The following is a 10673-nucleotide window of genomic DNA, read 5'->3' as shown; positions in this document are numbered from 1 at the left end:
GATTGACCGCAATGCGATTGACCCTTGAACATTAGAAGGCAATAGTCCAATACTGTCAAACTGTTAAATACAATCGAAAAAATAACACACACATTGTGATGTGTTGTAAGATCAGCCACCGATAACTAAGAGAGTGTTCTATTGTTAAATGAATCCCTTTGATGGCTCGTTCGCTAAGGTTCTCTACTTTCTTAGCGTACCACGAACTTGCGGGGCATATGCCTGACCTCGGTACCTGATGAGTGTGAGAGGACACGACCATGTAGGTAGTTTTCTATTTGCACGTAAAGAAATCCGGGTAACTGAAAGCTATTCCTGTTGCAACTTCGTCACAGCAGCTTGCCGGACTGCCGCCAAATCTGTTTACATTGGCCATAGAAGCAATTTCTGAGAGAGGTAAAGCGGTCTTGTCTTACTACGCCACAATCAGGAAATCTCATGTTCACTAAAACGCCAATGAGAAACATATGTATTTAGGTGGGCCAGGAAATGGGCGCTGCTGAGAAAATACGTACACCCGTGTCAGGTGCAACGTGAATGCAAAAAAATTGCTACACGGCCTTCGAAATTAAAACAAAAAGGCATGTTTATTATCATTTCCACAAATTAAATTGTATTCTTTTCTTGTTCGACTTTTATATATGAAGCTGATAGCACACTTTGTGACCATCCGGTATTGATTGAGCTGTGAAGTGAGTGTTATTATTAGGCGAAATGGACATGCCACAAACAAATGTTAGCAAATGCTGACAGTATCAACACAGAGCTCTCAGCACATTTTAATTGGTTGACAAAAGGAAAAAGGACAAGATCATGGTAATAAGAATAGTTTATGTCTCCTGTCTGCTCTTTCTGTTAAAGGCCCACTGTCCACCCTCCGGTAGAAAATATTTTCTTCCCCGGTGACTGTGAGACTTCGCCCCCAGAACGCAAGGCCACAAAATGTTTTTGAAAAGAGTAGCTAATAACGCAGTTACCGCCATCCCAGTCACCCGATTCTGTCATGTTTCTCTCCTTCCGTTCCCTCGTAAAGGTTTTCCACTCTCCTACCCGGTCGTCTAGCCTCCGCAAGACAAATCTCCCTTCCTCCTTCGCCTCTGGCGGGAGGTGGGGCGTGGCACTCCGCCTGCACGGAAAACAAAAGAAAGAAAACGGGCGAGGGAGCGGGCGCCTCTGGATTCAGTCGGGCCGTGGCGAGGGAAAAACGCGCAGCGAGCGGTAGACACCCATCCTTCCCCCTCAGACAGCGAGACGGAACAATGGACGTCGTTCGCGAGAACTACGTCATTACTGGGGCTCGAAGGGTCGGCGCAGGAAACGGGGAAGCTGGCTTCCCGAAGGAGAGCATGAGAGAGCTTTGATTTGTATTTTCGTTGCCTTGCGGTGCGCGTGTCACTGCAGCATTTTGCACAGACTATCTCCGGTACCTGATCGAAACACTGGGCTCCTTCGCCTGAAAGGTCCTTCTCTGGACAGTGGCCCTTTAAGAAAAAAAAAGTAAATTATATATAACTATATGTCAGCGAAAGTAGCTGCACAAGCATTGTGTCTGCCCAACACTGCAGATCGTAACGCAGCCCGAACGACAATGGTGGAGCTGCCTTTTCTTTTTTCGTGCTGGGGTTTTCTTGTACACAGGCGGCGAAATGCTAGCGTTGTAACTTACGCTGTTGGGTTACTTCGATTTCCAATTGTCAATAAAGTGACTACAGCTGAAGGAGTGCAGCTTCGACTCCGAGACTCCCATGCATTCACTCCTGAGAACAGAAGGCACAAAGCACTTCCCATCCGGTAGCAACCGGAATTTTAAAAATTTGGCACTTCCCATGACCGCACAGTAACCAAATACGTAGATTCGTGCCTCTGCCTTTCAAAGAACCATGCTTAGGTCACCCGCTACTCATGCTTGTGTGGAAACCCGTAGAAATCAATCGACGTAAAAGCGTCCGACGAGTTTGCGTAGCTGCCAGTGCAGCCAACAACGCACCACGTTTCGCCAGCCTTGTTTGGCCAGACTTCGTTTCACTGGACATATTCACACAGCTAGCCCAACTTTCTGCCCTCTTGAGGATATATTCACGCACAACATCATCTAAACCTTAGGATTTTCAATTTCCACAAAACCCAACAACAAAGAGCACGCTCCAATGCGCTGGCAATGCGCCGACTGGGGCAGGCGCATGCCAGCGATTGAGCGATGCTCCGAGAGGCGGCGCCACCCGTTCAGCTGTCCGGTCCCTTTACAGATGCCTAACTCTCCTGGGCGCGCCGCGCGCGCTGTATGAGCCCATCCTGACTATCTCTCCTCTCCCTACCGTCTTTCAAAGAACTGGTGTGGCCGGCCGCGGTGCTAAGAAAATGCATGCACACATCTACGAGTATTATAAAACTCTTGCAGTAATGTGAAAGAATAACGTTACAAATTTTGACATGACAAGAAGATTTCGCCCTGTCCTCAATCATGTTATAGTTACTGGCAACGCAGCAAACTTGTGTGAACCCATATAGTTGCGCGTGTTGACAAGCTCGCTGACATTTTTCTCCTCTTTTGCTTCCCACTTATAGGAACCGCTCATTCTCACCAGTATTTCTTTATTCCTTTTCCACTGCGTAGCGCGGTTAGAATGATAAGCAAGTTTATTGTTTAGCCACGACAATGTATGTGTTGTGCTCCATATATACATGCCGAGACTTGTCATGCTCGCAGCATGCGTGAGTAACGGCCGTTTCTTTTTTTTTTATTAGGGGCAGGGGGGGGGGGGCACCGTGCGAATGAAAAAAACTAAAGTGGTAACCTCGACAGTCTTCCTGCGTTTCATTTTGCACGTCATATGTGTAGAAAGCACGCACAGTGCATTTGGTCCTTGCCGAGGTAAACAGACTACGCTGCGCGAAGTGCCTTATGGCCAATGCAACAGCGTTCGAAAAAAGAAAGTTACTGTGAGCACGGACGTTTGTTCGATCAACTTCCCTTGAGGCAACGTTTTCGTTCTCGGTAAGCAAAAGGTTACCTTCTGAATATCGCATGGTCGTGCTTATGATCAGTGCTAGAGTTAAGAACTCCAGCTGCTTTTACATCGTTGTAGTTGGGTCATTCCCTCTCAAACATCCCAGGTGTACGAATATCTCAGCACGGGACTATCTCATATCTCCCATAAAAATACGTTCTTAGTAATGGGCATAAATATTCCTAATCGGCCGAATATAAGGCTTGGTGCGAATGCAGGGATCAGAATTTTTTAACACTTACATTGATCAGATTACTGGATATGCATATTTTCCTAAAAATTTTCCTACATATTCACATGTTCCTTCATGCTACAACTTAATGCAATAAATTAAAGCTTTTGTCACTAAATATTTATTTCAGTGCCTCAAAAATGTCATTTCTCGGATTGATTTCAAAAGCAGCGCTCGTATTGTGGTTGAATAAATCGTTTTCAATAATCCTCAGGATGCTGCGCATTAAAGAAAAAAAAAAACAAATTGCGCTCGTGATTAGTATTTCTGTTCGCAGAGCAAAATAGAAAATTCGCGACAAACAGCTATTTCTAGAAACATTGGTTGCAGGATGCACGCACTGGGTCTCCACCTAAAATATTACTCTGCTCATAGTCCAATATATCGCCTTCTAACTCGATATAATTTATTTGAAATACAATGTTTTCAGCTGGAAAATATACACTTGTTTAGTTGAGCAGCTTTGCGGTGCAGCGCACAACTCACCTCGGGCACTTCACAATTCTGAGTGCGCTGATGGGGCTATTGGATTGATCGATGCTATAATCCGCACAAAATGGGATTTGGTGCCACATGGCAGAAAAAAAAACACAAATTTCTTTTTTGGCGTTGTCGTCTATGCGTTGGGGTATTAGCCATAGAACGAAACTCCGGTGAAACATGGCAACTCGTTTAATTGGCCGCACGGAGAAAACTATACAGAAAATCGCATGGATGACCGTTTCGTTCGGCGTCTCGCAAGTCCCAGCCGCCGCCTGGCCTTGCCTTCCCCCCCCCCCCCCTCTCCAGGTCTTCCTTTATCGCCTTTTCTTACCTCCTTCGTACTCGGCAGGCGTACGGCCTGCGTGGGGTCTCGTATAGTCGCGGCGGACATATGGTTCTGGACATATGGAAGCAGGTTCCCTTCTTCTCGTCGCCTCGTCAGCGCCCGCTCGCGGCACACTTGCCGGTTTGAATGTTGTTGAAGTCCGTCCGCCAGCGCGTCCACACGCATGCACACGCATGCCCAAGCATGGACACACGGGCATGAACATACATTCAAAAAATCGCACTCGGCAGGCGTTCAGAGCAGCGTAACCGCGCGGAAACGAGTACGTAAGTCACGGGGTACCTGCTTCGTCTCTGGCGGTTTTCTTTTTGTCCCCGACACAAGTTAGCCGCGGTTTAACTCAGTATAAACCCATCAACACTTGTGAAAGCACTGTTTCTAGGCATGGTATGGCACGGTCAAAAGAAATTAATTGTATTTGCACTGCATGATTCCTTTAAAAAGTTATCCTAATTTTATTGCATGGAGTGTGCGGTTCCTTTAATGCAATAACTATATATTGTACTTGCAAACTTTTTGCACCACACTTCACAAGATACAACCAAACTTTTAGCTTTTGCAGTGATATATGACTTTCTCTCAGAGTGCACAATGATGGCGCTAAGACCAAATAACGAATACTGCGCAGCTTATGTTCACCGCGCAGAAAATGCAGCAAGGATTCCAACTATCATGCACTATCTACAGGCTGCAGGCATTTTCATAAAACTTCCCTTATTAGCTAGGTGGTCCTTACCTTGAAGCATGCAACTCCTATGCACGACTTACCGTTTTCTGTACCAGGTACCTTGTTTCCAACATAGTCTTGCTATTGGTTGCTATGCGGTACGATTGGTTTCCAGAGCACAAAATTATGTGTACTTTCAATTTCAGTGGCCACTGATATCCAAAAAAACAGCCATTATTTATGGCTTGTTAGTAAACACTTTCTTGTTCGCACTTCGTTATTTGGGATAGCTCGGTTTTTGGAAATTCCTGCTAGTGAACCAAACTGTCCACATTAACACGAGGCAAAGTTATTTCTGATGAAGCTGCTAACAAGAAGCATTCGAAGTGAAGAAAGGAAGAGTTTTATAGTGAATAATTTGGTAGGCATAATTTATTTGAAGGAACATGCAATAAAGACACCAGCTACACATAAAACGAAGGCCGCGGATAGCACTACACGCCAGGCAACCATGCGTACGTTGTTCAGCTAAACAATGAAAATCACTTCTTCATGGACGCTTCTATAGTAGTCAATAAGGAAAAAAAAAGAATAATGAAATTACCTGAAGCGTTACTGCGTCAAAAGAGTAATAATTTGATAACGAATGCGCGAAATTGTAATTAACTACAAACAATCAATTACATAAAACTCTGATTCTGATACCGCCCATTATGCTGTCTACGTGGTAAAAACATCAGTGGCACAGTCAGTGTGGGTACAGTCAGAGTGAGGAAACTCTGTCCACTCTTCCTTCAAGCCGGGTATCTGCGAGGTCGTGCTTAGATCATATAGGTCTAGCCCCTCTCACACATGAAGAGGTTGTGCCAATTTCGTTGCCGTCGTTATCGGAAGCAAAATTCAATTTTCCTAGGCGCATCACATGAACAGAAAATTAACATATCGCTGCTGCATTCGCCCTAGGGGACATCAGTGTTTCGTCGTTTACCAGATGCAGTCTGAAGTTTAACAAAATTATTGTTTCCATTCATTCAACCATCGCCCTAAGTCGTAAAGCTCTAGCAGATCGCTTCAATCGTTATTTTACACCTAAAAGCACCTTCCTTCGCCCGGCAGAAGAAAGTGAAGTCATAGAAATAATTTTTATGCTTAAGAAACAGCAAAGCTGCCTTTGATTTCGACATTTGTTTTGTTTTTTTTTTGTTTTTTTTTGCTACATTGAAAACAGCAGCCGATGGCTGTCAACCGACTTAGCGCATATAAGTAGTGGCGGTTCATGGTGTGTGAACAGTGTAACAGAAGATACTGTCGTGACTCTGGCACTAAGTCGACCCGGCCTTCACTTGGTAGCGTGCAGAGACTCCGGGTTGATGAAGGATTGAATGTTCGAAGTTGGTAAAATATATACAAGCAGGTTTAATGGCACTTTGAGAAAACTTATTTACATGAAAAAAAGGGTATATCAGCAAAATGGCAAGCGGTAAGAGTTTGTAGCGAGAAGCGTCTGGATGAGCCGTTTACCCAGGGCTCAGGGCGTCATTTCGTGCTCTGCAACGTCCTTAAATCCCCTATGTCCAGCCCCTCTCTGAAGGTGTTGACCAATCAGTTCCAGTGCACACCCTTCAGATATCGGCAACCAACCGAACACATCACTGCACTGATGGTCTGATGCACTGACTGGTCCAGTATTGTTTCGTCGGGCGTGGTCACTTGTTGTCGGGTAGAGCTTGGGAACGGCGAGGAAGTAAATTTCGATTCCTCTGCAGAGATTCGCTATGTTGGTTCCGGCAAGTGGATTTCCTTCTCAGAAACCAAAGTGTACGTGCGCGCCACGAATACTGCTCCCAGCATTGTCCCTTTCCGGCAATTGCAACTCTTTCCTGCATTCACGGGAAATCCTGTAATGGCCGTAATCCTCATGATCGTTTCTTCTCTTGTACGTCAGCGGACGTGTCACTCCGATCGTCTCCTTTGGACAATAGGCATTCCTCACTTGACAATAGCGCCTCTCGACGGGAAGGGTGAACAGTTGAACAAAAGCACTTCCGGCTATTTCTCATAGGGCAACGTTTCTTTGTTTTTTTCTTGATATTCCCTTGACAGGGCCAACTTGGCAGTTGTAGGGTCACTACAAAGCAAAGCATGTCACAGAAAAAGATTCATGTGAACACGCTCACTTGGAGCCCTTGCACAAACAGCGCATATCAATACAATGCCAACAGGCGCACAATAGTGCGCGCAAGCGCGGACCATGCACGGTCACAACAATACGTGAACATGTCATGCGGGTACTAAAGGTGTCTAATAAGCCTCCCGGTGTGTCCAAGTTTTTTTTGTTGATAAAATGCGACTGGATAAAAAATAAATTAGCAAAGCCCAAGGTTTTCGTCTAATCTTTGCTGCACTGCCCACTGCAATTAATTGAAGCTGATCTTAGGGCCAATATAAGAGGTTTCTTTTTTTGTTTCGAAAAGAGCCAAATACAGCTTGAGGGAAGCAAAGCATAGGCTGTTTTTTTTTTTTATCCATAAGAACACATTGTAAGGATACAGGTTTGAAGATCTCTGAGCAAATTAAAAATTGCAGCTGAACTTCACCTACTTCGGTGCCCAAATTTGCCTCTCTTCGGGAAGAAAAATTACAGTGTTCTTAGCAGGGTCTTTGTATTTTTCCTTGCTTTTCTTCGCGATTTAAAATTACAGACGACTCGCTTTGCGAACACTTTTCCCTGGGAACAGAACATTGTATGTTAAGAAATGATGATTATATATGAATTACATAACTGACGATTCACACTTCTCGAACCAACGAGCAAGCCGATGAACTCACCACCGCCGCACATCAGCTCCCTCCCAGCGACGAACTTCTCGCTTTGGAGGAGGTGCGTGCGGTGGTCTACGACCATCCCCGTCAGCAACACCCGGACCCACGCATCGCGCGAGGAGAGCGCATCCCTGTTGGCGGCGCGCGCTCATTGTTGCGCCTACAGCGTGCAATGCTCATCCGAGTGCGTGTCGGCTGCGTGTGGCCCGGGTTAAGACGGGTGCACCACGGACTTTCGTCGAGCGACGTGTGTGGTGATTGCGGTACAGTGGAGACATTGGAGCACATGCTGCTTCACTGTACCGCATCCGCAGAGCCACGTCGCGAGATGCTCGCGGTTTATAGGGCGCTCGGAATCATCCCGGACAGCATTGAGACACTCCCATGGCCGCGAAGCAGTGCGCGCACCCGTTACAGGACAATGGTGAGCTTCTGTGCGTTCATCGAGCAAGCGGACTTAAAGCCTCGCTTGCTCTTCGCCAGGTAGTGCGTGCGTGACCTGAACGCTCCGTGTGTGCTACCTTGGACGTATGCTGCCGGGCGCCCCACACCCGCAGGTGGTGCATTGTGTCGCGCGCGCGATCTGTCTGCAACAGGACGCTACGCGACTATGTATATACATCAATGGTACTATATATATATATATATATATATATATATATATATATATATATATATATATATATATATATATATATATATATATATATATATTGTGAACAGTTGCAGTGGCTGCTCGCGCGCAGGCATTTGTGGACAGTGCCCGGACACTTGCGCGCCGGCGACGCGAACTCGTTGACCGTCTGTACTTACAATTAATGTACAAAGCTCCCCCAGTCCTTCCTTCCTATCGCTTCCCTCTCCCGCTGGCCGCCGCTCAAGTGCTTCAGTTTTTAGATGGCAGTTGCCACGGCCAGCAATACTCTTTTCCTTCTTCTTCATCGTTTAAAAAAAAATAAACCACTACCACCACCACCACTTCTTGAACATTCGATTTAAGCGCTTTTTGAAAAGTGGCTCGCGCTTTGTTGAGTGTGACATGGACAACACGTCGTCAAACATCCGCACGAAGGGGAGCCATACAATAAAGCAGAGAGGGCTACTGCTGCTGCCGTAACTTTCTTTTTATGGAGTCCCGCTGCCGGCGTTCCTTATCTCTTCTGCGAGCGGTCTACACCTGCACGGTCAAAAACAAACTACCAACACTAACAGAAAGCTAAAGAGCGTAGCCCGCCCTACCTCTCCGCTCCCCCTCGCCTGCTTCCTTCTCATCCTACCCATCCATTCCCACCCCCTCCCCAATGTTCCAAGGAGTGAACTCAAGGAAACTGTCATTCGTCGTTTGATCTAATATTTTTGTCAGGAGAAGCTTTTGATTATAAAACAGATATTTACGATGGAATTTCAGACCATAAAATTGTACTTGCTACTATTAATATTAATAAGAATTGCGCCTCTAAAAACAAGACGGTAAACATTTACAATTGGCTGATGACACTTCAGTTATTGACTACTTGGAATCTGCTTTTGATGTAATGCCACAAGATGATAGTGTCGAGAGCATGTGGCAATATTTCATCTCAACAGTGAGGCATTGTTTGAGGCAGTTTATTCCACTGAAAAGAAAACGGTTACGAAAACAAAATCCGTGGATCACGAGAAGTATTATTCACTTAAAAACCCCGTCTACAACGTACTCGCAAAAAGAAACCCAGACGTGACAGTGTAGTTGCAGCTCTCAGTGCGCAAGTGCGAAGGGAATTGAAGAAAGCCAAATCGCATTTCCTTTCTACCACGCTGGCGGAGTACATATAGAGCGCTCCGCAGAAATTTTGGAGATATCTCTCTGGCTCCAGCCAAGGAATAAATGGAGTACTAATAAATGGCACCTTAAGCTGTGAACCGAAGTCAATCGCTGAAGCCTTTAATAGCTTCTTTGTATCCGTACTTACTCCAAAAAGAGACGAACCTTCGATGAAAGCGTCAGACCAGCATTACAGTGATGGTATTGTCATATCACGGGAAGGTATAGTCTCCTTGCTCTTAAAGCTGGATTCTAAGAAATCACCTGGTCCTGATAAGATACCTAATGAATTTTTGAAGCGTTACTGTGAATGGGTTTCCTATTTTTTAGAGAAGATATTCGTAGCATCGTTACGTGACTGCACTGTACCGAGTGACTGGCTGTCAGCAAGAGTTGTTCCGGTTTTCAAATCTGGCGACAGATTTGTTGTTTCCAATTATCGTCCAATATCTATCACATGTTGTGCTTGAGCATATATGTAAATATCTTGTAGAATACATTGAAAGTAATGGACTTTTTTACAGTAAGCAGCATGGCTTCCGGAGTCGTCTATCAACAATAACACAGCTTTTTGAAATTACTCACGCTTTTGCTACAGCCATAAACTCGAGAGAACAAATTGATGTGATTACAGTGGACCTGTCGAAGGCATTTGACAGAGTGTGTCATACGAAACTTTTGCACAAGCTGCAAGAGTTCGGTATCGACGTGCAAATTATCAGTTGGATTCAGGCTTACTTGTTGAACAGAGAACAGTTTGTGGTTATTGATAATATTTACTCATTAACATCACCAGTGTCATCCGGTGTACCGCAGGGGTCCGTTCTTGGTCCCATATTATTTTTGTTGTACATAAACGACATTGTAAAGGACATACACCCTCTCGTTGAAGCTCGATTATTTGCTGATGAGATCGTATTATTCTGCCGCATAGAAAGCCTGCAAGACCAAGTCCTTTTGAATGACTCTTTAAAAGTTGTGTATGAATGGTGTGTTAAGTGGGACATGGAAGTCAATTTAGAAAAGTCAATTGCTATGATTGTGTCGAACAAGAAAACCCCGTTACTGTTTCCGTATACAATTAATAACATTGAAATACAACGTTCCAATAGATTAAAATATTTAGGTGTTACGATTTCTCATGGTTTGAACTGGAGTGATCATGTACAGAATATTTGTGGGGCAGCCCAACGAAAGCTTGGATTCCTACGGCGAAAGTTAAGAGATGCGCCACTGGCTGTCAAAACAAAAAGCTTATAAATCATTGGTAAGGCCAAGTCTGGAATACGCGAGCATAATTTGGGATCCAA

This window comes from Amblyomma maculatum, chromosome 9 (genome assembly GCF_055883805.1).
Source record: "Amblyomma maculatum isolate TAMU_Amacu chromosome 9, ASM5588380v1, whole genome shotgun sequence".
Lineage (NCBI taxonomy): Eukaryota > Metazoa > Arthropoda > Arachnida > Ixodida > Ixodidae > Amblyomma > Amblyomma maculatum.
Note: the sequence above shows the minus strand (reverse complement) of the source record.